General features: G+C 44.2%; 3 long non-coding RNA genes across 3 annotated transcripts; 1 reads left to right on the forward strand and 2 right to left on the reverse strand.

Moving 5' to 3' along the window:
* Positions 1-572: 572 nt before the first annotated feature.
* On the reverse strand, positions 573-7468 carry LOC131511342 (uncharacterized). Its single transcript, XR_009261472.1, has 2 exons — positions 7365-7468; positions 573-746 (listed from the first exon to the last, which is right to left on the reverse strand). It is a non-coding gene; the product is annotated as an uncharacterized LOC131511342 (long non-coding RNA).
* Positions 7469-8824: 1356 nt separating this feature from the next.
* On the forward strand, positions 8825-14685 carry LOC131511343 (uncharacterized). Its single transcript, XR_009261473.1, has 3 exons — positions 8825-8952; positions 9574-9660; positions 14221-14685. It is a non-coding gene; the product is annotated as an uncharacterized LOC131511343 (long non-coding RNA).
* A 4222-nt stretch (positions 14686-18907) lies between these two features.
* Positions 18908-23668, reverse strand: LOC131511696 (uncharacterized). The gene is made up of 3 exons (XR_009261674.1): positions 23068-23668; positions 19994-20135; positions 18908-19390 (listed from the first exon to the last, which is right to left on the reverse strand). It is a non-coding gene; the product is annotated as an uncharacterized LOC131511696 (long non-coding RNA).
* Between the last annotated feature and the right edge of the window lie 3167 nt (positions 23669-26835).

Here is a 26835-nt window from a genome sequence, read left to right on the forward strand (position 1 = left end):
CTTGAACAATTTTCCGGGGCTGGTAGGGGCTGCTAATCCTGTTTAAAGAAGGCCTGCCATTATTTGGGTCTTGGCATCAGACCTGTGCCTCCTAAATTGCAAAAAGTTGCTTGTCAGAAGAGGGAGCCAGGTTGAGAATAGGACCGGCAGGCTGCAAGTAGTCACTGCTACCATTGCATTTTAGGGTCTCTCCACCAGGTTTCTGCTTTCCGGAATCTTCCTTCCATCTGTCAATGAAATCATACCCACCAGGATTCGGCTTTCTGGAATCTCCCTTCCATCTGTCAGTGAAATCATTCCCATTTCTTATCCCCTAGCAATGCTTCTCTCACCTTTTGTGCCTACAGATTGCCTGGGGATGTAGTTAAAGTGTAAATTATGCCACAGCAGGTCTGGGGTGAAGCCCAAGAATCTGCCGTTCTAACCAGCTCTCGGGTGATCCTGAAGTTTCTGGTTCATGAACCACACCTGGAGCTAAGCGCCTATAGATGTTCTCAATTTTGGCAAAGCATGCTTGACGGCATCATTTTGGTTAACTGCCAGAGAAAGAAAATGTCTACTGGAACCTATGCTATGCCAGGCACTGTTAACACATTTAATGCTCATATCTGTTTCTTGCCCCAGTCTTTGCTTAAGCAGAGCCGCATGTGATTACCTTCTACCCCAGCTTCCAATTTCTCTTTACTGGATGGTGAATGGTCTTTCAAGACCCAGTCCAGCAATCCTGGTATTCAACAGATCCTTTCCTGTAAGGAAGTAAATATAACCTCATTCATTCTGTCTCCTGACTCCCTACCAGTGTCTCACAGTTATACGTAGGCATTGTAGATGAAGGATAAACTTTTCCTTCACTCTCTTAGGTTAAGTGACTGGGGGTTGCAGATTAAACTTGCAAAAGACCGATTAACAGGAGAAAAAGCGTCAGCATTTTATTAAATGTTATGGGCATGGGGGTCCCCCCCCCCAAAAAAAAATCTTAATTAATTTGATTTGGTAATCATTTCACAACGTATATGCATAGCAAATCATCACACTTTATGCCTTAAGTGTAGACAATTTTTATTTGGCAATTATTCCTCAATGAAGCTTTAAAAAAGATGCTCTCAAGGAAATATTGTTCATTTTGGTAGTTGTGATATTGATATTGGGGTTAATGTAAAACATGTCCATATGTATTAGAGATGTGAGGGGGCACAGAATGTCCACCCTGAAATGTGCCACTTTAGCAGACTGATTATCGTGAATTAGAGATACTTGGGAAACAGCCATTGCAAGAACACTCTGACCCTCCTTTGTCCCCCTGAAAGCAGGAGATAAATCTCCCATGTGAAAGGTCCCCTCCCTGCACAGGGAGGTAGAACTACTTTTCATCATCAGAGACAGGAAATTTAGAGCTGAGAAGGCTCTATAAACACATCTTGTTACTTCTTCATCAATATCTTGTACAAAGCCCAAACTCCTTTGTCTTGTCAACTCTTCATAGATGTATTGTTTCTTTGTCTATAAGACAACTTCCTGCTCTGGGCATTTCTTTGAGTTTCATATTTTTATGGGGCTTCCATACATACAAAATTAAATCTGTTTCTTTCCTGTTAATCTGTCTTTTTATCATGGGGGTCTCAGCCAAAAACCTAGACAGGATGAGGAAAAATTATCTTCTCTTCCCACAGCCGCATCTGGAAATCTTTAGAATAAAATGGCATAATACCAGAGATTTTCTTTAAAATAGTGCAACAGAATAGGGGCACCTGGGTGGCTCAGTAGGTGAAGTGTCTGACTTTGGCTCAGGTCATGATCTCACGGTTCATGAGTTCAAGCCCCGCATCAGGCTCTGTGCTGACAGCTCAGAGCCTGGAGCCTGCTTCCGATTCTGTGTCCCTCTCTCTCTCTCTGCCCCTCCCCTGCTCGTTCTCTCACTCTCTCTCTCTCTCTCTCTCTCTCAAGAATAAATAAAACATTTAAAAATTTTTTTAAAATAAAATAGTGCAACAGAACAAAGGAGAATTAAAGCACAGAAATATTAATAATTCGAAGGTTTGGCAGATGGCCATATGAGGGTTCATCACACCATTTTCTGTACTTTTATGTATTTTTGAAAACTGTCATGATAAGAAGTTGAAGAAACAAAGCGAAAGAAAACTGCTCAACCCTAACAATCAAACTCCTGAGCATAAAACCCAAAGAAGTTCTCACTCAGGACTTCTATACGGTTATTCCCTGCAACCTGGTTCATAGTAGGCAGGAGCTAGAGTTGAACACAAGCTACCTGCCCATCTCGGGGGGAACGTGTGAGGAAAAGGGAGGGCAGTATTTGGGGATACACCAATCAGCAGCAACAACAGTCTGTGGGATGCACCTACAGCAATCTGGACAGACCTTAAAAATAGAGTGCTAAGATAAAAAGTAAGAAGCAGAAATATAATATATATAATAAATATTATATATAATAAATATAATATATAATAAATATTATATATAATATATACATAATATATATTAGATACATTATAAATTAAATATATTTTTATTTAGTATATATAATGTATACATAAATTCATACAAAATCTCATGACGTATTTTCCAAAGACACTTTAAAATTCTAGAAAATATATCCAATGCATTGACATGGCTGCTTAGAGTGGGGAGGGGGTTGGTGATGGCTCTGGGAATGAAAGAGAGCCACTGAATAAAACAGGAAAATGGCCTCCGTGGAGTAATAATGTTAGGGTGCTGAACTTAGGAGTATAACCACTTCCACTTTTCATGCTTCAGGTCCAAAAGACACAAAAACGTCCCATGCAGGACGTTCCCTAAATCAAATGGGAAATAAAGGGAGAGGGTAGGATTTTCCATGTGTTTTCCAAGTCTTTTCAAGGGATTCTGAAACACTAAAAATCTAATCTGTTTTAAGAGGGACTAGGGCACCTGGGTGGTTCAGTTAAGCGTCCGACTGTTGATTTTGGCTAAGGCCATGGTCTCATGGTTCATAGGATTAAGATGCACGTTGGGCTCTGCGTGGACACCTTGGAACCTGCTTGGAATTCTCTCTTTCCCTCTCTTTCTGCCCTCCCCTGCTTGTGCTTTCTCTCTCTCTCTCTCTCTCTCTCTCTCTTTCAAAATAAATAAGTAAACTTTAAAAAAAAATACCGTTTTTTTTGTTTTTTTTGTTTTTTTTAAAAGAGGGACCATCTAAGTCTAGGTCACCAGGTTAGGCCAGGAACAGCAGAACACAAGCTCCCGGGAAGGGCAAGCAAAATTCCTCCTACTGCCAAATCTCTGTGTGTGTGTAAATATGAATCCGCTTCAAGTACTATGTAAACGGTAATTACTCCTGGCAAACGTAATTTCCTATTTACCTCTTAGTAAATGTCCTTTTCAATCCACCTGTGAAAGGAGGGAAAGAATCTGTTGTTCTTCTCACCTTTGTTAGGTATAATAAGCATTAGGCCTATCACAAATATAAAAGAAGAAAAGATAATATCCAGTGTCGGTAAGGTACAGAGGAACAGGCAGCTTCAGACACCGTAGGTGGGAATGTGACCCAATAGAGATAATAAATCCCATCTGAAAATTTCACCTTAGGAATTTATCCTCCAGAAAGAGTCTTATGAATGGGCAAGAAACATGTATAAGAATGGTCATTTCCACACTGATTGTCATTGAAAACAGAAAGGGAGCAACCCAAACATCCTGAACATGCGATTGTTATGGTGTATCAATAACTATTCAAAAGAATGAGAATCTATACATACTAGTGTAGAAACATCTAAGATGTAATATTTCCAAGAGACAATGCCGAAAGAAAAAAATTGGGGAGACTAGTATGTCTAATATGAACATGTGTTCTGTTTTCTTTTTCTTTTTTTTTTTTTTAAGTTTATTTACTTATTTTGAGAGAGCGGGAGCACAGTGGGGGAGAGGCAGAGAAAGAGGGAGAGAGAGAGAGAATCCCAAGCAGGCTCTGTGCTGTCAGCATGTAGCCCAACACGGGGCTCAAACTCACAAACTGTGAGATCGTGACCTGAACCGAAATCAGGAGTCGGCCTCTCAACTGACCGAGCCACCCAGGTGCCCCAACAAGTTTTGTTTTCTAAAGAAGGAAATGAAAATAAAGTACTTCAGCATATGTAAAGAAAAACCAAATTGAATGCATATACTCTGAACAGCGTACAACAATAATCTTTATGGTATGAGAATGGAGAAGAAGTTCCATTATTTTGCAAGTATTCCAAGTTCCAAGTAGTATGTATTTATGAAGTAGCTGTATGTCAACAGCTGTACTGTATTTATGATTTGAAAGAAAACAACAATGAAGGGGTTGGAAGTCTAAAACTAAAATGGTCTCCATTCTCCTGTACTAAGTATTATAGGACTTGAGGCAACAGGCTCTAAGAACAGCATGTTTTGATTAATTAGACATTTTGTGGTCAAGGAGGTTTACTCATAGGAACCAACTGGCTTATCACACAAGCAAAATGAAACTGTTTCCCCTAAAAGCAAGGAAAAACTATACCAGCAAGAAATCCCAGCCAGACCACGGTTTAGACATAGAAGGTCTTCAAGAGACTAGAAGCAGCTCTGAAACCCAAAAGCAACTGGTTTTCATAATAAGATCTATAATCTTTTGAGCTAATTATTTTCTTCAATGTACCCTCCACTGAAGAGCAGTATAGATTTCTTGAATAAACTATGAAATGGCTCTTAAAGCAATCCCTTCCCCCCTCCCCCAGCAGAACACTGATAAGCCAGGAGGGAAATCAAAGCCGGAAGGGAAATCCCCTTCTGATGGGAAGGAATTGTGGACACTTCAATTGCAGTTACGTGGGGGTGGGGGAGGAGGGCGGGGAGGGGCACGTCAACACACAAACTGTGACTAGTTGGATTCCCTGGCCTCTCCAGGGGAGGCTGCACCCCTTCTGTAGGAAACTACAGAGCATGTGTCATCCGGGTCAGGCGGTACAGTGAGGGAAGGTGCGTTCACAGCCCGGGGCTTGGTTCCCTTGAGTTTTCAGGGAACCAACAGCATTATGAGGTCTTGGAAAGCTCTGCCAGAGAGACGTAAGAGGGTAGCCATGAAGGGAGCCGACATCTGGGATTCTGGAGATGCAGAGCAAGTCTTGACTGCCTTGCCAACTAGCTGGTCACTTGAGCAAGTCAGTTGCCTTTTTAGGCCTCAGTTTCCTTATTTGAAAAATAAGACACGTAATTGTATAAACGCAGTTCGATCATTTGTCAAGTAAGATGGTTACGAGGATTAAATAAGTGTTCAGCATAACACCCAATTGTATAAACGCAGTTCGATCATTTGTCAAGTAAGATGGTTACAAGGATTAAATAAGTGTTCAGCATAACACCCAATAGGTAGTTAGTATTTGATGTCTAACCATCGTTGATGGTTGATGTCAACCATCGTTGTTGATGAAATGAGATATATTCTGCAGACAGTATTCTTTTAGATGGTATATTACTTCTCTATTTCTGTGTAACAGATTGTAATTGACTGTTGAACAATGACGGGTTAAGGACATCGTAAGCCCCTGCACAGTTGAAAAGTCACGTAAAACTTTGACACCCCCAAATCTTAACTACTAATAGCCTGCTGTTGAGCAGAAGCCTTACCGATAGCATAAACAGTCAATGAACACATATTTTTTATGTTCTGTGTATCATATGCTATATTCTTACAATAAGGTAAGCTAGAGACAAAACTGTATTAAGAAAATCATATGAGAAAATACATTTATAGGACTGTACTGTGTTTATTGAAAAACATCCATGTGTAAGTGGACCCGTGCAGTTGAAACCCGTGTTGTTCAAGCGTCAGCTGTAATCAAAATCATAATATTAACCAACAATTATTGAGTGTTGTCTGTGTGCCAGGATTGTACTAAATCTTTTACTCATAGTAGGTCATTTAATCCAGCCCTGCAGGGGCAGAGGAGTGCTATTATCATCCCATTTTCCAGATGAGGCAACTGAGACACCGAGAAATTAAGCATAGCTCAAAGATCACAGAGAACAAAATTAGAGATTGGATTTCTGCATGAGCAGAAATCTAGAGCCCATGTTGTTGACTTCTACATGTGTAAGTCTGGGCTCAATCAGGGGAGCAGAACCGTCCTGAGGATTAGGAAATCAAGGATTTATTTTAAAAACAATTAGACTTTGCCCGCTTGTGGGAAGAGCTGGAGAAGTAAAGGTCCACAAATAAAAGTTGAAGGATCAGACTAGGACCCACCCGCCTGACCTCATTTTAACCTTAATAACCTCTTTAAAGGCCCTATCTCCAAATATTCTGAGATACTGGGGCTTAGGCATTCACCATATAGATTTTAAGGGGACACAATCAGTCCATCACAGAGCTTGGTGTGGGTGAATGAGTCAGAGTTTTCGGGAAAATGCAGCGCACGCTCATCCGGCTGCTGGAGTGGAGCCACAAGGGAGCTGACGTAGAAGCTCACGGAAGTCGTCGGCTCTCAGTGACCCTCATCTTGTAAGCAACCAGTGGCCGTGAGCCTGAGCTCACTGTTGCTCATCAGCACCGGCAGGACAAAAGGAAAGCTGGATGTGTCGCAAAGAAATTCAAGGACGAACTGGACCCCAAGAGGACCTCAGTATCCCCCTCGTAATACCTCCTGCCAACACTGAACTTCAGAGCACGATGGCTGCTGCTTCACTTTCACGTCCATTTCCCAGGCAATTTCACTTTCGGCAACTTGAACCCAGACCATACAAGAAAAGAGGTTCTGGGAAATATAGTTCCACATAACTAAGTTGCTGAAAGAACCATAGGGCACATTCTAGAACACTGTATCTGGATGTCAAGCTGCCTCTGCAAAGAGAGAGTCTCTAAAATCACTTTTGTTTGGAAATGCTCTGTATTTGAGTTTCCACTGGCCAGCCTCTTAAACACTCTTGTGGCCCATGAAACCCACAAATAAGCCCTTTGCAACCAGAACCAGAAAGAATTATCAATTCGTGTTTGCATACAGCAAGGGGAAATAAGTTTTATTAAGTGTTTATTGTATGTCAGGCACAGTGCTAAGATCTTTTTATGTATTGTGCCATTTAATTTAATTGCTAGTCTAAACAGTGTTATTGGCGTGCCTGATTTGCAGAAGAGGGAACACAGACCCAGAGGGACAAAGCATTTTTCTCATAATCATATAGTTAGTAATAATAAAAATAATAACTTATTTTTGCTGAACGCTCACTATGTGCCTGGCGCTGTAATTTAGAGGCAAATTAGCATTTTATATGACCACAACACTTGAGTCGGAGGCTGTTGTTATTCCTGCTTTACCTTGGAAGATAATGAGGCACAGAATATTTCAATCCCTGTCCAAGGTCATCTAGCTACTCACCGGTAAGGCCACCTGTGGCAGAGATAGGAGTGCTCGGTAAACATTGCATTTGCTCTCTGATACCTCCCAGCGTTGGTTAGTTCGTTGTGGACATGTGACTCCCCATGGGCTCCATGTGACAGTGGGCTCTAAGCAGCAGTGATGTGTGAATGGCGAGGCATTGGGACATAGCATCAAGGCTACCGCTGACCTCCTGACCACATGCAGAAGGAGGGTCACGTGCTTTGAGACCTCGGCTCACCCCGGGTAGCTGAAACCGGGGAAAATAAAACCAAGGAGAAGGGAGAACTCTTGTAAAATTGGGACCCTTGGAAAAATGAGAAAGGCCCTTCGGTGTCCATAAGGGAAAGCCCCTTACCTCCTGGTCATTCTTTAATGACCTCCTGGTCATTCTTTTAGGTCAGGGATTGGCAAACTTTGTCTGTAAAAGGGCCAGTGAGCAAATATTTTAGGCACTGTGGAAACAGGGTGTATGTGAAGTTTTCATATTCTCTCTTCTCTTACTTCAGGACCTAAGGGTGTTCCATAGGGTGGAGGCTCTATCAGCATGGGTCCCTGAGTACCTGTGTGGAGCAGAGTCACCTCCTCAAACATACAACATAAGCAAGAAGTTGATCTTTTTCTTTTACGTGGAGATTGGTTCATTTGTGGGCCGTGTGGTCTCTGTTGTACATACTCAATTCTGCTGTGGTTTGTTGGTTACTCTAGCATAACTGGCCCATCTTGACCGAAACAACCCATGCTGGTCTAACTGTGGAGCTCCTGATCTTCTTTTAGCCACCAAGCTATGCCATCTCTGTCGAGTGGCAGGGCTGGGAATGAAGATCCGAGTGCAAAATAATGTACGCGATTGCCCTTCAGAAGTAAGGAAGCAAAGACGGACATAAGATATCTAGGTATCGTGGTGAATCCCATCTGACCGCAAGCATTGGACTTACCAAAGTCAGTCATGGCAATCGATGATAATTCCCCTTGGCAGGATTTCAAGGGATCTTTGTAATACTTCACCAAAGAAGCAGGGCTATCTTCTCTAAGAGGAGGGGAAAGAGGAAGGGAGAGCAAATTAAAATATAGCAGGTGACTGGAAAACAGACACACTCTCAGTCACTCATTTGCTCATCCAACTGCGTTTTGTTAATGGCTGCTCTGGCCCTACAACAGCTGAGTTGAGGATTTGCAACAGAGACCACATGGCCCACAGTGCCTAAAATATTTGCTCACTGGCCCTTTAACAGACAAAGTTTGCCAATCCCTGACCTAAAAGAATGACCAGGAGGTCATTAAAGAATGACCAGGAGGTCATTAAAGAATGACCAGGAGGTAAGGGGCTTTCCCGTATGGACACCGAAGGGCCTTTCTCATTTTTCCAAGGGTCCCGATTTTACAAGAGTTCTCCCTTCTCCTTGGTTTTATTTTCCCCGGTTTCAGCTACCCGGGGTGAGCCGAGGTCTCAAAGCACGTGACCCTCCTTCTGCATGTGGTCAGGAGGTCAGCGGTAGCCTTGATGCTATGTCGCAATGCCTACGCCATTCACCTCACTTCGTCTCGTCACACTGGCATTTTATCATCTCGCATCACCACAAGAAGGGTGAGTACGGCACAAAAAGGTATTTAGAGAGAGAGAGAGAGAGTAAGAGAGAGACCACCGTCACATTAACTTTCATTACAGTACATTGTTATAATTGTTGTATTTTATTATTGTTAATCACTTGCTGTGTCTAATTTATAAATTTTACCCCAGGTATGTATGCATAGGAAAATACAGTCTATATGGGGTTGGGTACTAGCCGTGGTCTGAGGCATCCACTGGGGGTCTTGGAACATAACCCCTGTAGATAAGGGGGGGAGTGTTGTAGTCTGAAAATTCCCTCCTCGATCACATTTTCAAGTTAAATTAAGGCCTCAAAGGGCCCCATAAAAATGCAAATGAATGATCTAACTCATTACCCCAGTTAACACCTTGGCACTAATTCCTTTTGAAGTCTTATATGTCTCCAGCACATCTCTGAACTGTGAAGGAGGGAGGGCGGGGAGGCAAGAGATGGGGATGGGCCAGGGGCAAGGTTGAGAGGCTTCCGTCCAACCCCTGGTCAGTGTGGCAAATGGAGTCAATCAACATCCCTTGCGTCAGAGTTTGGGCTCCACGTAGAGCATTCATAATCACTCTTCTGTGAGCGGATCCAACTAAATTGCCAATCTCTGCTCTTAGGGTTTGGGGGATGAAGGGCAACGGCATCGCTCTGATTTGGGGAAACGCAAAGGCACGGCCCTCATGAACAATTTAACATCAGCTCTTGTGAGTACTTCTCTGCTCTTAAGTTCCGGTCACACATTGTTGCCCCACCTGGAGTCTCCTACTGTATTTTCTGATTGGCTAAACGTTATGCGTCTGTCAAGGCTCAGGTTAGGCTGGTCTCCTCTAGGAAGCCTTCCCTTATTGGCCAAGAATGGGCTGCGTCTTCCCTTAGCCCCATATACTATTCCCATTACCGGTACTTCCCAGGCAAATGGGGGTCCTGCCTTGGGTCCTATGCTCTTGAGGATTCCTTTCAGGTTTCTTGTGGCCTGTGCACCTTCCGTGAAGTGAAGAGTCTTGGCCCTGTTTCTAGATCGTTTTCTGAATAGCCAGGACCCTGACATTTCTATCCCAAATGGCCTTAGTCCATTGCCATTTGCCTACAGAACGTCTTCCCCAGATTCTTTTTACAGAGGATAGATAGCTTAGCGCCCCTGGTTCTAGAAAATGGCCACAGGGCAGCTACTCGGGTCGGGGGTGATGGTGGATCCAGTTTGGACACATTGGTGTTGAATCCTTAATGTGTAGGATGGAGCCTGGGGTGAGGAGGGAAGGGAGGCAGGTTTCATAGTCTCTGCAAATGGTAGCAGTGGGCCTGGCCATCCCAGCACTTACTCTGTGATATCACTCTGATTCATGTGCCATTAGACTGTGAACAAATTGGGGGCAGACACTGGTCTCAGTTCTCAGCTGGGTAAATTGCCAGGTGCCTTGTTAATTGTTGCAGTGGAGAGAAGCACCTGGAAATGGGGCTATGCTGCAGCTCTTGTGTCTTCCCGTCTGGAGAAATAGTTTTGTGAAGGCTGAAAGTTCACCCAGATTCTCTGCAGAACTCCCTTGCTTGGAGGTGCCTGGGCTTGAAATGAATAAGGAAGCCTTCCTGGCAGGGTCTCCTCTACCACCTGACCTACTTCTAAAGAGTGGAGCTTTGTTTAGAGAATTGGTGAACTAAATTGACCTTGCAAAACTGTAATGAGACCACGCGGCCTAAGAAGACTTGAACTGTGAAGTCTTAGTGGTGAGTTGGGGAGAGACATGGATGAACTATGAATGAATCAGGCCAGCAGGGATGTTTCCATTGCACGGGAACAGAATGCTGATTTGACTTGTTTATCTATTCAGGACCTCGGCAGTTCGGTGCTGTTCAACACCTGATTTTAAAAATTGATTTATTGAACCCCCATTATGTTAAATATTCCAGAATTTTGTGAGCCACTTGAAATTAAACACAGTGGAAATCGTTATACAGTGGAAATTGACAAACGCTGCAAATTAGGGCTCCCTTCCCCATTCTCCCCACCCCCGACCCCTGACCCAGCTGATTCACCAGCGCACCACTGCCGACCCTGCAGAAAACCTCTTCTTCTCAGGAGTGCAAGAGTCAGATACAAAAACACATGATTTCTTTACATCTTTATTTTTTAAATCATAAAAGTATATACATGCTTGTTACAACAAATTCAAAAGAACTGAGTGTATGAAATATAAAATAACAGTTCTCTCTCTTCCAATCCCAAATCCCCTCTCCTACAGAAGTAACTTTGGAGTGTAGCCTTCTAGAAGTTTTCTACAGTTACACAAACACATAGAAACAACATTTTTTTTTTTTTTGGATAAATGGATTGAAGCCGCACACACATGTTTTTTAATACAAATTTTTTTTTCTACAGGAATATATTGTGGATATTTGTTCAAGTTAGATCATACAGATCTATATCATTCATTTTAGTGACTAAGGGTACACCACAGTCCTGTCTTCTTCATGGCCAGTTAGCTCTTTTCCATTTGTTTTCCATTTTATTTTTTGCTTCTACAAATAACGCTCTATTAATCATGCTGTGCATGTATGTGTATGTGTGTGTATTTCTATGCACATGAGGTATTCTTTCTTTTTTTATTAAGTTTATGTATTTATTTTGAGAGAGAGAATGCAAGTGGAGGGAGGGGCAGAGAGAGAGAGAGAGAGAAAGAGAGAGAGAGAAAATCCCTGCACTAACAGTGAGGAGCCTGCTTGGGATTCTCTGTCTCTCTCTCTCTCTGGCCCTCCCCTGCTTGCTCTCTATCTCTCTCTCTCAAAAATAAATAAATAAACATTTTTTAAAAGTTATATTTTGTTGTTTTAACTTGCATTTCCTTATTCGCAAGACCAAGTGTCTGGTTTTACATTTGTATTTCTCCTTTTGTGGGTTACCAATTCATCTTTGCTCATTTTTCTGTTGAGTTATTCATTTTAGAAATCAATGTGTAGGAGCTTTCTAAATAAAATGCATTTTAGCCTTTAGTCTGTAACACGCACTGCAAACATTAGCTTCAAGTTTATGTCTTTTGACTTTGTATTATTTTTATATACACATATATACATGTTTATATATGTTTTATATAAACATATATATATATGTTTATATACACAGAAGGTCTATAAAATTAAACCACCCAGGGGGTGGTTTTGTGTTTATACTCATGAGGGCTATCCATACCCCAAAGTAGGAAAACACGATCTTATGTTTTTCCTAATACTTTCTATTTTTCTTTTACATCTAAGTTTTATTTGATTGCTTGTTTTTATCTATTCAGAATTTGTTTTTGTGTCTGATGTGAGATAAGGATGGAAAAGATATATGAAGAAGTATGCTTTTTACAGTAATGCTTGCAACAGCAAAAAAAAAACCTGGAAGTAAGTCTATGTCTCTTACTAGAAGAGTAATTACAAATATAGGCCATTAGACACCTCCTAAGAAGGAATAGTTAGGTCTGTGTCTGTTGACATGGAAGGATGTCTTGTTGTGTTAGGAGAGGATACGTTTCAGAGAACTGTACCTGGTATGCACTATGAGTGTTTATGCTTAAGGCCACGTAGATTTTGTTCTAACTCCATAGACTGTAGCGTGATTGACATCCCTGAGATTGTGCGATGCAGAAGTCCTGTTGGATGCACTGATATAGGTGATGCATATTCTGCTGATCTCTGGTGAGTCCCCCTTTCCTCTTTTGATATACCCTTGGACTAACTTACTTACTTTCTTTCTCTCTCTCTCTCTCCCTCCCTCCCTTCCCCTCCCTCCCTCTGTCCCTTCCTTCCTTCCTTTCTTTCTTTCTTTCTTTCTTTCTTTCTTTCTTTCTTTCTTTCTTTCTTTCTTTCTTTCTTTCTTTCTTTCTTTTTCTTTCTTCTTTCAGAGGGAGCAAGGGAGCAGAGAGAGGGGCAAAGGAAGGAGAGAGACAATCCCAAGCAGGCACTATGCTCAGCACAGTGCCCGATGCAGGGCTTGATCCCATGAACGTGGGATCATGACCTGAGCCAAAATTAAGAGTCGGATCCTCAACCAACTGCGTCACCCAGGCACTTTGAGGGTTCTCTTTCTTGGTAGTCCCCCAAATGGATTTTCAAGACAGCTCTAGGTAGGTCATCTAGCAGGAGCACAGGAGGAAGGCAGACTTCCCCACTAAACACCAGTAGTACAGACCACATCCGCTAGAGCCTCTGTCCCCACTTTGCCAGTCTGGGATCCCACAGCCAGGTTTCTGTTCCTGACATCTTCCGCCAGAATCACTCACTATTCTGTAAATCCTGATTCATCCAGGAGGCACAGATGAGAAAGAAATACTTGTGGTTAGTCATTGAGTTTTGGGGTGGTTTCTCATGCAGCATTGTTGTGACAATAGCTGATTGATTTTCTCCTTATTCTATGAAAATAAAATCCTAATTTTATTGGGGCAAGATTGAGCCCAACTAAAAAGAATACATTTTTAAGCTTTCTTAAGTGCTTGATGTATCTGTGTGACCAAGTTTGGCCAATGAGATAAAGCGCTGGATCAGATTTCTGGGAAAAAAAAACAAAAAACGCCCAACTTTGCTGAGAGATACACCCCTTTTGCCCTTCTCTCTTTTCTTCTTCCTGCTTGCAGTTTCACAGAGGAAAACCAGAGAATCAGTGGCCCCCTTTGGATCATGAAGTGCTTTGGGATAGAAGCCAAGTTCTAGGGTAGTGAAGGAGAAAGGCAAGAGCCTGGTCCCCGATGCCTGTGAAGCCACCATAACAGTCCACATTGCCTGCCTCCAGATTTCCCTTGCTTGAGAAAAAAGAAGCTTCTATCTTCGTTAAGCCACTCCTAATCCTAACAGATGATGTCGTATAATGTTGAATGGGAATGCCAACTATAACTGTCTATCTACACTTTCATTGTAAATATATTAGAATAGAATATACGTAATAGCAAAGACTAGAAAGGACTAGAGCTAAATGATAAGTTTGACTTGATTATGTGAAGGGAAATGTTTGCCAAGTGACGAATGGTTAGAGTCAGCCTGGATGAAAAGGCAGTGTGCCAGGCAGGAAAAGTAGCTTTGGCTTCTGGTTCTAGCTGGGAGCAAATACAGGAGGTGTCACCATGGGCACATCACTTAATTTCTCCAAGCCTCGGTTTCCTCTTTTGCAGAATGGGGTTTGGGACAGAGGGACGTTTAAGTCCAGTGTTTGGTGCACTTGTTTCTTGTAATAATCAGCCTCCTTCCTTCACATCTAATACATGAGGACATCTTTTCTTTTTTTTCCCCCCCAAAAGGTAACTGGAAGAACAGTTAAAAAATTATATATTCACTAACTTCACAATGATGCAATTCCACGTTTTATGTCATCGGATTATTTGGCCCCATTGATCCCACAGTGTAGAGTTATCCTGTGACAAATACCTACAGATGACCATCTCTCAGCGTTGCCCCGAGAATCACGGGAGCATCTATGACTACTTCGAAAACTGTAAAAGCTTCTGGGAACGCTGGGTGTGTTCACTGAGGGAGGAAAAATGTGAGATGACAGCCATCAGGGTGACAGAAGTAACCCTGGGGCACAAAAGCCAGTGGCCAAGAGATGATGCAGGCAGACATAACTGGTAGACAAACAAGACGGTAATTACATGTCCTCTCTAGACCTTACCTCCTGAATACGGTCTCTGGGAAAACTGTGATGGAGACATCTTTGGTCCAAAACAAAGAAATGGAAACAAAAGCAGAGAAAGACACAAACAAACAAACAAACAAACAAAAAAACCCCCAAACAACAACAACAACAACAAAACGGGTATGTACACAGGATTACCCAAGTTTAATTCCTTTGCCAGCTAAACCCATTAAAGTGTAATTGTTATTGTCGCTGACTCCAATGTATTATTAAGAACAAGGAATTATCATGATGATTGTTCCTGTTGCAATTATACAGTAAATGGGCTCTTTTAAAGCAATTTGAGAGCGTTAAATAATTTGCCTGTAGGAGCGGCCCCCAAGGCGGGGTGCAGTCGCGTTGCTGTGCCTGACCACGGACACATGGGAAACCCTGCCTCAGCTGTATTCTACACTTGCCCTGCCCCCTGTATGAAACCAGGCTGACAGTACTGGGCTGATCATTCCCGTTCGCGGACTCACATGTGTTCATTCATTTCCGTATACTTGTTTGAGTGCTTACCATCTGCTAGGTGCTCACTCCAGCAGCGAACAGGACTGTAAGGGCCGTTGGCTTCTTGCCCACATTTCCTGAAACTTCAGCCTAGCCTGTGAGCTTTCCAACTACCAGCACCAGTGTGTCTTTTCCTGACGGTATTCTCCAAGGTGATGAGAAATCACGTACCCCCACCAGCCACCCTCGAACAACGACTGATAGGAGTTAGTGTATAAATACCCCCCTTCTCTCCCCTTTCTGAGGGGAAACCCCTGTAGCATGTGTTTTACAGTTTCCCAGAGTTACCCCCTGGGGTTAAAAATCATTTGCCCAGGGTGGCAGTGATTTGATAAATACAACCCTTAGTCATTGCTTTCCCTTCTCTGTCCCATTGCCCTACTGGGACTACCTGGGATCCCTTTGCAAAATAAAAGGCTTACTTCTAATCCTTGTCTTAGAGTCTGCTTTTGGGGGAATCCTTGAAGACATAACCCTTGACTTCAAGGTGGTATGGAAGAAGGAGTGCAGATTCAGGTGCCTATAGGGGCCAGGCAGGTGTGGTAAATGATGTTCCTCCCCTGAGCGTACCCTACTACCAATACATGCAATATTCAAGAGCTCTGCCTAAAGACTTTAGCTTACGAGCTATTCTTTCCTCCCAAGATATAGTCCTTGCGTCCCAGGGGGCCTCAGGAGGAATGATTGCCACCAGGTAGTGACCGAATGCATGACAGTACCTTCGATAACCCATTCACTCATTCATTTGCCACCCATCAAGTCATCTAGTAACCACCTGTGGATCCATGTGTGGTCGTTTACTTACCACACATCCAGGTACCTGCCATCCACTCAGTATTCTCTTATTCATCAATCCATATATATGTGTGTGTATATATATATAAACTCGTTTACTCACCAGCCGTCCAACCAGCCCCTTCCTGTTCGCCGCCTCACTATCCATCCTCAAACACTTTTAAAGTCTTCTTCACTCCGGGTATAAGATCATGTAAATTAAAGTAGGCTAAAACAAGGAATTTATAAAAGGTCAGTTGGGACCCTCATAAGCTGACCTCAACATACATCTCATCTAGCTACTTCCTTTCCATGAACACGTTGGTCCACTAGAAGTTTTCTGAATTCCTCAGCTGTTTCACCTCAAGGTGCGTTCACTCCCTTCCCATCTTTAAGATGTGAATAACTTGTGTTTATCCCTCAAAGCCATCTTGAGAGTGAAGACCTCTGATGGATGCTGTGGTTTGCCACAGAGAGCCCCCAGTGCAGGACCAAGGCACTAATTTACTGCACTACTGCGGGGTATTGGTGGCTGATGACCCATAGCACCCACTCCTCAGGGGCCTGACGGGTGAGGCTGAAGGCACAGAGTCCCAACTCTTTTTACCACAAATTGGATCTCTCTTAAGGTCCATCCCAGCTCCAGAGTCTCCCGTGGGGTTAGTTGAGATCTCAGCTGCAGTTACAATACAGTTTACATTTTCCCTGGTCCAATTTGTTCTTCTCACTCTTAGGGAACGCTTCTCAATCAACCTTCTACATGCAAATATCAGAGATGCAGGGTCTAAGATAACCTTATCCAGCTTTGTCAAGTCTTCTCAGATCCTCCCAGCCCCTGCCCTGACAGGTTAGAATGAAACGGACTCAATCAGGTTATCACCTCCTCCTCTATGTACCCAAAGTACTCTGTTCATACGGTGCATCTGTTGGGTTCGGTTAGGAAGACAAAGCTACTATTCATGTTATGGAATATCTTAGTCTGTTGGAGCTGCTGTAACAAAATACTACACACCGGGTGACTTACAAACAACAGAAATCTGTTTCTCACAGTTCCGGAGGCTGGGAAGTCCAAGATCAAGATGCCAGCGTGGTTAGGTGAGGGCCCTCTTCCAGGTCACAGAATTCTTGTTGTATCTTCACATCGGGGAAAGGGGTTGGGAGCTAGGTTGTAGCTCTTTTGTAAGAGCACTGATCCCACTCATGAGGGCTCTGCTCTAATGACCTTATCATCTTCCAAAGGCCTCACCTTCTAACACCATCCCTTTGGGTATAAGGGTTCCAACATATGAATTTTGGGGGTGAGGAGGACACAAGCATTTGGATCATAGCATGAAAATATGGGATTCAATACAGAACCTTTTTCTTACAGAAAAATGGAAGGCGTCAAGGAGGTGAAGGTCTGGAAGCGAGGAGTCAGAGCAACAGATGAATAGTAACTTCTCAGGTTTGCCTGAAGCACAGGCTTGAGTACAGAGCTGGAATTTGCAGGGAAATCTGAGATGCTCTGTGTGGCTGGCTGCTGACGTGTGACCCCAAAGGAAATACTCGTGGAGAGCAGTGTAGAACTTGCTACCTGTATGAAAGCTATTGTCCTCACGGAATCTGTCATTTTGACAAGATGCAATCTGTTGCCTGTGGTCAACTTGGGGTCATGGTGGTCAACAGGACTGGCAGTTGAGAATAGGAGGTGGGTGCAGTTAAGGGGCCCTCTGGGCCTATCTCTGTTTCTCTTCATGTTTGACATCACAACCTCCTAACGTAAGGGCCTCTGCTTTTCTTTCGCTTTCCAATTCTCATATGGGTTCCTTCTAGTCAACTCTAACGGAGAGGCATAAGGAAGGGTGATTCTAAGAGATGTGGTTCCCAACCACAGATGAAAGTGGTCCTGCCAACTTGCCAACATACATTCTAAGCACATATAAAATTAAGACATGTACCATATTGCCTCATCGTTGGATTTTTCTGCCTTGAGGCTCTGTCTGTATCAAGAGGTAGACCGACTAAGACTGTGAGCCGAATCCTTCCCACTGCCTGTTCTTGTAAATAAAGTTTTATTGGAACAAAGATACACCCGTTCACTGTTCATGGCTGCTTTCTCTCTAGCATGGCAGAGTTGAGTAGTAGTGCCCAAGAGGATATGGCTACCAAGTCTAAAGCATTTACTAACTGGCCCTTTATACGAAATGTTTGCCAACCCCTGCTCTGGGCTGTGGGACCAGTGAAGGCAGGGGTTGTCCTACTTATTTTTGTGTCCCTGTTGTCAGTGTCTCACACACTGTATGGAAGAGTCTGATGAATATTTGTGAAGTGATTGAGTGAATTTTGGACATAAAACATAAACTCATACAACTATTAACATAGGAGTTGATACATTAAGAAATACAAGTAGATACAGCTGTTGGAGAAACCAAAAATTTTGTTCTTCGGGGCCGAATATGTGAGTTGTTATCACATAGTACGTAGGAGGTATCAGAAAATTCTGGGTGTATTTGATGAAGGTACTAAGTTCCCCAGAAGAGTAAGGAAATAAATTAGAAATGAGAAGCCTTGGGTTTTAGACCTGGATCTGCCATTTTGTAGCCCTGTGATCTAAACAAGTTACTGAGGGCTTTCTGATCCCCTTTCTCAGCTATGGGTTAAGTATTAAGAATACTGGCTTAGCCAGACTCAGAGGGTTTTTGTGGCAAGCTAATGACATGATGGTGTGGAATGCTCTGGAAACTGTAAAGCAATACCCAACTAAAAGGGATTACTTCGCCGTCAGAAATAATTTTCAAAATTGACATGGAACACTGCGTTTGTGAAGCTCAAGTTCTATTTGTGTTTTCCCAGGGGTCTCATACCTTGAAGGCTTGGTTGAGTCTACAGGACCTATGACCATGCCCCTACGTGGGCTACGATGCCTCAGAGGCCAGAATATAGGGTGGGATGTTGATGGAAAATGGCCTTTTCCTTCTAAAAATTCTCCAGGTCTTCAAATTCGCTCTGGCAATGGGCCGCATCTTTTTATAGAACAGCATCTGACGTGTCAGCAATCTCTAGGTAGTTTATTGATTTAACATTTCTTCAGAGATGCTAAGAAATATGTGGTCTGCTGACAGCAATAGGGAGCTGCGCCTTAAAAGGGGGATCTGATGGCTTGCTCCCAGCTGTCCTGGCTCAGAGCCTCTGCAATCACTGATTTTCAGAAAATTGTTTTAAATAGAGTTTCTGTTCCATTTTGAGCAGCCTCTGTTTTCTTCCTCATTTCCCAACAGTCAATGGGGATTGCGGTGATTTTGCGTGGTATCTCACACACTGTTGCTGAATGGAGTCATTTCATGTTGAAATGACCAAAGTGGCAGAGAAATCTGCTTTGGTCAAAAGCTTAAGTTCACTGTGTCAAAACAATCAGGTTCCAGAAATGATTTGCAAAAATCCATTTCTTTATTGTTTTGGAGCACAGAGACAATGGGATCTGTGGAGCAGGTCCCCGAACAAGAGTCTCAAAGGCCGGGCAGGAAGGGATTCTAGAAAGTAAAAGGAAAGAATTCACCTTAGAATGAATTCCCCTGGGGTGGAGGGCCCACTCCTGCCTAGGAGTCTCCTGCCTCCCTCTTTACTCCCCTCGTATCTCCCCACTTCCAAGGGAGGGCACTTTCCTGATCTGGTTGGGTTGGATTTAACTTGTGGTTGGGCCACTGTGACTTAAAGGTCAACAAAGGCTTCTGGATTTGTTTCTTTCCTTTTATCTTGTGTCTCCAAAAGCATGGGTTTGGTCAAGGTGTTTATTCTCCCAAGTATCCCTTCTCTCCCCTCTTGTCTGATCCCAAATATTTAGGTTTGGGGGAGAAGTAGGAGGTTAGGATGACCAACTTGTCCTGGTTGGCCCCGGAAATCCTGGTTTTAGCACCAAAGTCTAATACCTCGAGAACCCCCTCAGTCTCAAGTAAACAGACACAGTTGTTCACCCTGGACCCCATTTCGTCCTCCAAACTAAGCTGCATATTCCAATTCAACTGTTACTGGGGTACCTTGTGTTGGGGATTTTGGAGGCTGCCTCAGGTATTAATTAAGTACTACTTAAGGAAAAAATTTTTTTGAAATTCTCATTTGGCTTTTTCCCCTTGTACCTGTTCTCTTTTTCTGGAATCCCCTGAAGAGAAGAGGTGAATGGCAGGATGGGTCCCCTGCTATAATGGCTCTAAAAATGACTCTCAGCATCTACAATGGCAGTGTTTTATAGACACAGACAAGGAGCCTGCGGTAAGAGGCCTGGGGAGGAAGAAAAGCAAAGAAGTTTGTGGGGACCAAAGAAGAGGGAAAGGGAAATAAAGATTTAAAAAAAAAAACTTTTTAAAATGTTTATATGTTTTCGAGAGAGAGAGAGAGACACACACACAGAGTGCAAGTGGGGGAGGGGCAGAGAGAGAGGGAGACACAGAATCGGAAGCAGGATCCAGACTCTGAGCTGTCAGGACAGAGCCCGACGTGGGGCTCGAATTCACGAACCATGAGATCATGACCTAAGGTTGCTTAACCAACTGAGTCACCCAGGTGCCCCAAGAAAATAAAGATTTTTAAGAAAATGGGCCAATTCTCTAAAAGGGTCTCATTTTGAAGGCCATATATTCAGGTCAACACTACTGAGATTCCACGTTGTGTGGGGCCCCAAGACACTTGGGTGAGTGAGACACAGCCCTGCTTCTAGGAACGCCTCATCCTGCTTTCCTGGCCACTGTCTGGGGTGTGAGTTCCACTCCATCCTTGGGCAACTGGGAGGGTAGCATTGGGGTAGCTCCAACTGGAAATCCACCCTGAGGCCTCTTGTCCCAACTGTGACCATGTCAGGAGAGACCCACTGGGTTTCTAGAGTTCTAGTGAGGCGAAAATGCCACACGGTTTCTTGGCCTGGTATGAACGATGTTTGTCATTCAGCACAAACGGGCATTGATCTCTTGTAGAAGCCAGATCTCAGGGAAGTTCAATGTCCTTGGCAGGCTACTAAATCTAGGATGATCTGCTTGCCTTATGGCCAAGGGCCCAAATTTCGGGTCCTCCATTCACAGGAGAATTCTGGAAAATTGCTTAATCCTGCCTGGTCTCTTCCGGGGTCACCTTAGGTAGCAAACGGAATGCTGTCTTTTTCATTAGGAGTTTGGTTACCATTACTTGCTAGGTATATCTTACAAAAATCCAAACATTTTATTCTTTTGAAAAACTAACAACTTTGGCAAACTCCGGGCCCCGTTCTTTGAGTAACAACAAGTAGCTGGAGTTGGGTGGGGACTGTCTCCTTTAGAGAGAGCATGGCGTTCCGAGTCCCCAAAGCCACCTCACCCACTGCTGTCTCGCTCATATCGTACGCTGGCCATTTCTCATTTATATGGTCCCGTGGAACCCGTGCATCATTGATTCTCTGAGCCCTCAGTTAGAGTCTATAAGCATGGTGCCCTCTTCCATAGTGACCACCTCCTTCCTCCTCTTTGCCTCTCCCTCTTCCTTCCTTCCATTTCTACCCTGGCCTCTCTCCTCCCTCATCATCTCCCTGCCTGGCAATAGAACTTTACATAGAAGCGTGCACCACCTGCAATGTACATAGACCAAGCACCCAAATGCAATGTCCGACCATCTAAATCAGCAGATCTCAAAGTGCGGCAGCAGCTCTCGGACATTCATTATAAATCCGAATTCTGAGGCCCCTGCTAGATCCCCTAAATCAAAACCTCTGGCAACGAGATCCAGGAGTCTCTGTCTTAACCAGCTTTCCAGGTGAATCTGTGACACGTGCGTCTCATACTCACTGGTCTACACGTGAAGGCGCCCATTTGCTGAAAATAAAATCTGAGCCGGTGGAAGGCAGTTTACTTCTCTGGCTCTCAGCTGAGCGTAACGTAAAACCCCCTCCTCGCTCTTTCTCCATATGCAGTGTGGGGAAGTGAAAGAAATGTCTGTTTGCAGTCCCGAAATCACCATTTTGTGAGGTGTCTGAAGGCCTTTTAGCTGCAGTCCTGCTCACTCTCAGTTTTATGAGGCGTCTACTGGTGTCTAGGACGCTCCCTTCCCTGTCACGGGCAAAAGGAAGGGAAGAAGTAAAAGTCCTCCCTCATGCGTGGTCCTCCAAACGCAGGGTTCAGTCCCTGAGGGTTCTGCAGGTGCCCCTCTGAGACCAAAGCCCAGGAAGCTATTTCCCCTCAGCATGCTGACCATGGCACCAGGGAAAAGCGGGGCTCGGATTCTGTGATAGTGGAGAAGAGGCGATGTGTCACGGGTGATGATGTGATCATGCAAGACCTTGACCTGACATGATACGAGTGGACCGTGCTGTTGATTCAATACCTGGGTTGAGTCAGCTGAACTGCGTCAGTTCCTTCACACTTCTTCTTACATGCCGGAAATGGAGTCACAGGGCAGGTAAGGACTATGTCATAGAGCCACTAGGGGGCCATTCATTCATTCACCCTATTATTTGATATGCCCTATTAAGCTACATCTGAGTGCCAGACAATGTGTGTGTGTGTGTGGGGGGGGTGGTGGTGGTGGTGGTGTGGGTGTATGTTATGAGTTTCTTTTCTGTCATGTTCCAAATAATAAATAGTTTTGCTACTTCTGTAATTTAATTCATTAATTAAGTTAATTTTATTCATAATGTTGGGGACGTAAGAAATGGATGCAAATGAATGCTAATTTCTGAGTTAATATTGAGAGCTAAGGTCCTTGCTGATTTTTAAGGGAAGGATTGCCGTAGTGGTTTTGGGATTCAGAAATAGAAGCTTCTGTTCTCCCCCCACCTTTCTCGTTTAAGCAGGGTAGGCTCCCACCCTGAGAATGAAGTTTCCGAAGTCTCAATGACTTCTGTCCTAGTTTTATTCTGTCTCTTGAGAAGTATTCATTAGGTGCTGGAAATGTTGCCTGGTGCTTTCCTCCCTTATGACTCTTTCTTCGGTCCTAGATCTCTGAGAATTGATGATAATGGATTCTCTTCTTTCTCTTCCAATTCAGCTTTTCGTTCTTTGCTCTTTTGCTTTGCGCTCACACCTGGTAACACAGGATGGCACTCCGAGAGAGGGAAAGGTGCCTGGGGGAATGTGTGTGTTTCGGACCTCGCCTTCTGCTGGCTTCATCCATCACACATGTTTCTCTGTTAGCTTCAGGCCCAAGGGGAGGAATTCTGATGGAGAACGGTGAAGTGGAAAACTTTACTTACCTACAGACAGCAACGACCTCCTATGCTGTGCTCTTTTGGGATTTGGCAATGAGGTGTTTGTTTCAATGGAGGAGTTTCACTCCAGATGAAATTCCACCTGCTTCCTCTGAATGCCTCCACACAATAGGAGCCTTTTGCTTTCATTGGGGGGGTGGGGGGTGGGAGGTGTTCTATTTTTGCCGGGGAGCAAACGCTCCTGGGTCCGGTTCTTTGGGGAGTTCACAGCCTCCGCTGTGAAATAGGAAGGATGCTGAAACAGGTTGCTGGTGGCTATATCCAGGAATTTCTATTCTGGACCAGACTCCTTGGCCGAACCCATAAGACGTTTGGGGATCTAGCCTTTGCAGCCCTACCGGTCCTGTCTTTTACAGTGCCTGCCTCCCCTTTCAGACTTCCCCCTGGCCCGGCCATACAGAAGCTCCTCGCCATTCCCCGAACACTCCATACTGGTTGGTCCCTTTGGGCCTTCGCACGCTTGCTCTCTGGGCCCGTTTACGTGGGGAAACATGTGACCATCTTTCAATACCCAGGTCGAGCCTCAACCCCTGTATCGAGCCCAGCAGAGGCTTGTCCCTTTCACCTCACACCACCCCTAGGTAGAGCTGCTGTTGTTTCCTTCCTTAAGTTCTATTTGTACCTACGTTGCCGTGGTTATGATACCATTTTGCAGTTCTTGTTTCCTCACACAATAGGATACTCTCCGTGCTTAAGCGCAGAGATTCTGAAGCAAGACTGCGTAGGCTCAGTCCCACTTCTATCACTTACTAGCTGTGTAATCTTGGGCAAGTTACCTGGTCTCTAAATGTGAGTTTCCCCATCTCTGAAATGAGGGGAATAATGATCCTAGGTGCTTCACACGTTGGTGTTAAGGAGCGAGTGAATTGTCATTATTCCTCTTTCTCCTCCTGCCTTTTTACACCTCATTTCTTTTTTTTTTATGTTTATTTATTTATTTTGAGTCGGGGGGGGGGGGGTGCAGAGAAAGACAGAGGGAGGGAATCCCAAGCGGGCTTCATGCTTAGCACAGAGTCTAATGTGGGGCTCAATCTCATGGCTGTGAGATCATCACCTGAGCCCAAATCAAGAGTTGGATATGCTCCACCAACTGAGCCACCCAAGTGCCCCCATAGACCTCATTTCTATGCCTAGTATTTTCCCCCTGTATACAAACTGCCCTCGGGGATTGTAGAAGCAGTGTAGGATCATTGAGTTTTTCATTTTACGTTTCTTTTTTTCTTTCTGGATTGAGGTAGAGGGAGAGAGTGAGATGGGGAGGAGGGGAGGGAGGAGAGAGAATCTTCGGCAGGTTCCATGCCCAGTGCAGCGTCTGACATGTGGCCTGACCTCAGACTGTGAGATCATGACCCGAGCTGGAATCAAGAGTCTGAAGGCTAATCGACTGAATCCCCTCCAGGTGCCCCTAGTTTAAAATTTCCTAAATAAGCTTCTGTAAATTTATAGCAGAAATAACAGTGCTGAATGCTGACTTCTCAAAATGCTACCCAAGACAACCCGTTGATGAAGCACGTCTGAATTTATTGCTTACTACAATAAGAGAGATAATCACCTTGACATTCTTTTTTTTTTTTAATGTTTGTTTGTTTATCTGGGGGGGGGGTGGTGGAGAGAAAGGGAGAGGGAATCCCAAGCAGGCTCCGTGCTGTCAGCGCAGAACTTGACATGGGGCTCAGTCTCACGAACGATGAGATCATGGTCTGAGCTGAAATTGAGAGTCAGACGCTTAACCACCTGAGCCACCCAGGTGTGCCACCTTGACAGGGTCTTAATACCATCTCAGAAAGGTGTGGGTAAAGTCGGAATATTTATGATTCCGTGATAAGTAGGCAAAGTTCATGATGAAGTAGTTTGGGACTGGTTGACACAACAAGGTGAGAATTTCAAGGCAAGGGGTTCAAAACTGGTCTTCATTACTGATGAGCCTAGTTGACCTATCTATTGCTGTCTGTTGAGAACTTTCAGGAAATCTCTGAAATGAACAATAAAAGGTATTCAGCATTTCATCTTCCTGGGCAAGAGAATCCTGGAATAGCCATGTTAACATAGACAGTAAGTTGGATGGGCACAGGTGATTTCGGTTCTCAATACTTTGAAAGATACAATAGATTTTATTTTCAACAGACAGACTTTGTTGCGGTAGGTGTCATGAAATCCCACATGGCTAAGCGGCAAGCCTAAACCATAATGGTTGGAGGATTTTGAGAATACAGTACTTACACAATAGAGGCGGGAAAATATGGGGTGACATAGGAGTCTTGGAATGCCACACAAGAGGAGAAACCATCTAGCAAGAGGAAGAAATTAGAAAGGAATGATACTGAGCTTAAACACTGTTGTCTCTCAAAGATGCCTAGTGTATCTTCCTTAGGAGGTGGGAATGATGGAGACCCTCAGCCATTTGGGAATCTGAGGGTCCGGGGGACTAGAATTCTATTTCTCACCTGGAACTAGGCAGCTTTTTGTCTCATGTCAACAAGAGGCAACCGCCTGTCGGGAAGAAGGGCTGGGAGGCAGCTCTCCTACCTCCCGTGTCGGGGGTGGGGGACAAGGAAGCTGGCAGAGAGCTGAGAGCTGGCAGGATAGCCAGGGCATCGCTGTGGCACTAAGTGAGGGCACTTTGTAAGGGAAGCTGTGGATTGCTTATCCCAGGCCAGACACTGAGTGGCGAACATAGCCAAGTGTCAGAGCATCGTCCACGGAGAGAGGACGTGAAGCTTCTGGATCGATTGCCGAGCGTTGCTTCTGCCGGGAGAGTTAAGTGGTGAGGTGCAGCGGCAAGTGTTGTGTTCCAGTTATCTGTTAACCACACACAAAAGATCCGCCTTGAAATGTTGGCTTAACTGTAAACCCGTAACAACCATTAGTTTTGCTCACAAATCTGGGGCAGCGGGCAGCGGGTAGCTGGGCTCAGCTCAGCCGTTCTTGCTCGGGGTCTCTGACACAGCTTGCAGGTGGTAGCTGGGGCCAGGGTTGCCTTAAATATGAATTGGCTTGTTTTAAACTCCTGGGCTGCAAAGGCAAACAGCTGAGAGCAGGCCCAGTGAGGACTGCCCAAGCTTCTATCTCTTTCCATGGAGCTGTCCCCAGTCCCAGACTTCTTACATGGTGGCAGTTCCTCAGAGGAAAGAAGGTGCTGGAGAACACCTTCACGAACCCAAGTGGAAAAGGTGGTAAGAACACGAGAGGTGTTTTGATCACCGCACAGAGAAAATTCTCTGGAAGAAAACCCATGATCTTTTCATCTAAACGTGTTATCGATGAGTGGGGACGAGGCTGGTGGCTGTTGAGGCAGGAACCTAACCCATACTTCAAGGGCAGGAGTTTGGAACCAAACTGCAAAGTGAAGGGAATCACAGAGGGAGCGCTCGAGTGAGTTTGTGTGCAGATTCATGGGACCGAACGTACGATCAACAGCAGCTCTGGAAGGCACAGGAACACGTGAGGGAGGGCTTGTTTGGAAACACAGAGTAAAAAGAAATCTATGTGAGCCGATGAGAGAATTGGAGTGAAAAGAAAACCCTTAGTCTGCAGAGTAAAAATGTTCTGAGTAACAAGCAGCATTAAGGAAAAAAGCAGTATAATTCAGTATAGCCTGGTATAATTCCTGAACTTAAAGGGTAGAGAGAAAAAATCCTCTATGCTGCAAGATAGAAAAAAAAAAGTTATGCAGGATAAAGAATCACTGTCATTTGACTGTATTTTGGCAACACTGCATATGAGAAGAGAGTAGAACGATGTCTATATACATTT

The sequence above is a fragment of the Neofelis nebulosa genome, chromosome 5 (assembly GCF_028018385.1).
Source record: "Neofelis nebulosa isolate mNeoNeb1 chromosome 5, mNeoNeb1.pri, whole genome shotgun sequence".
NCBI classification, from domain to species: Eukaryota; Metazoa; Chordata; class Mammalia; order Carnivora; family Felidae; genus Neofelis; species Neofelis nebulosa.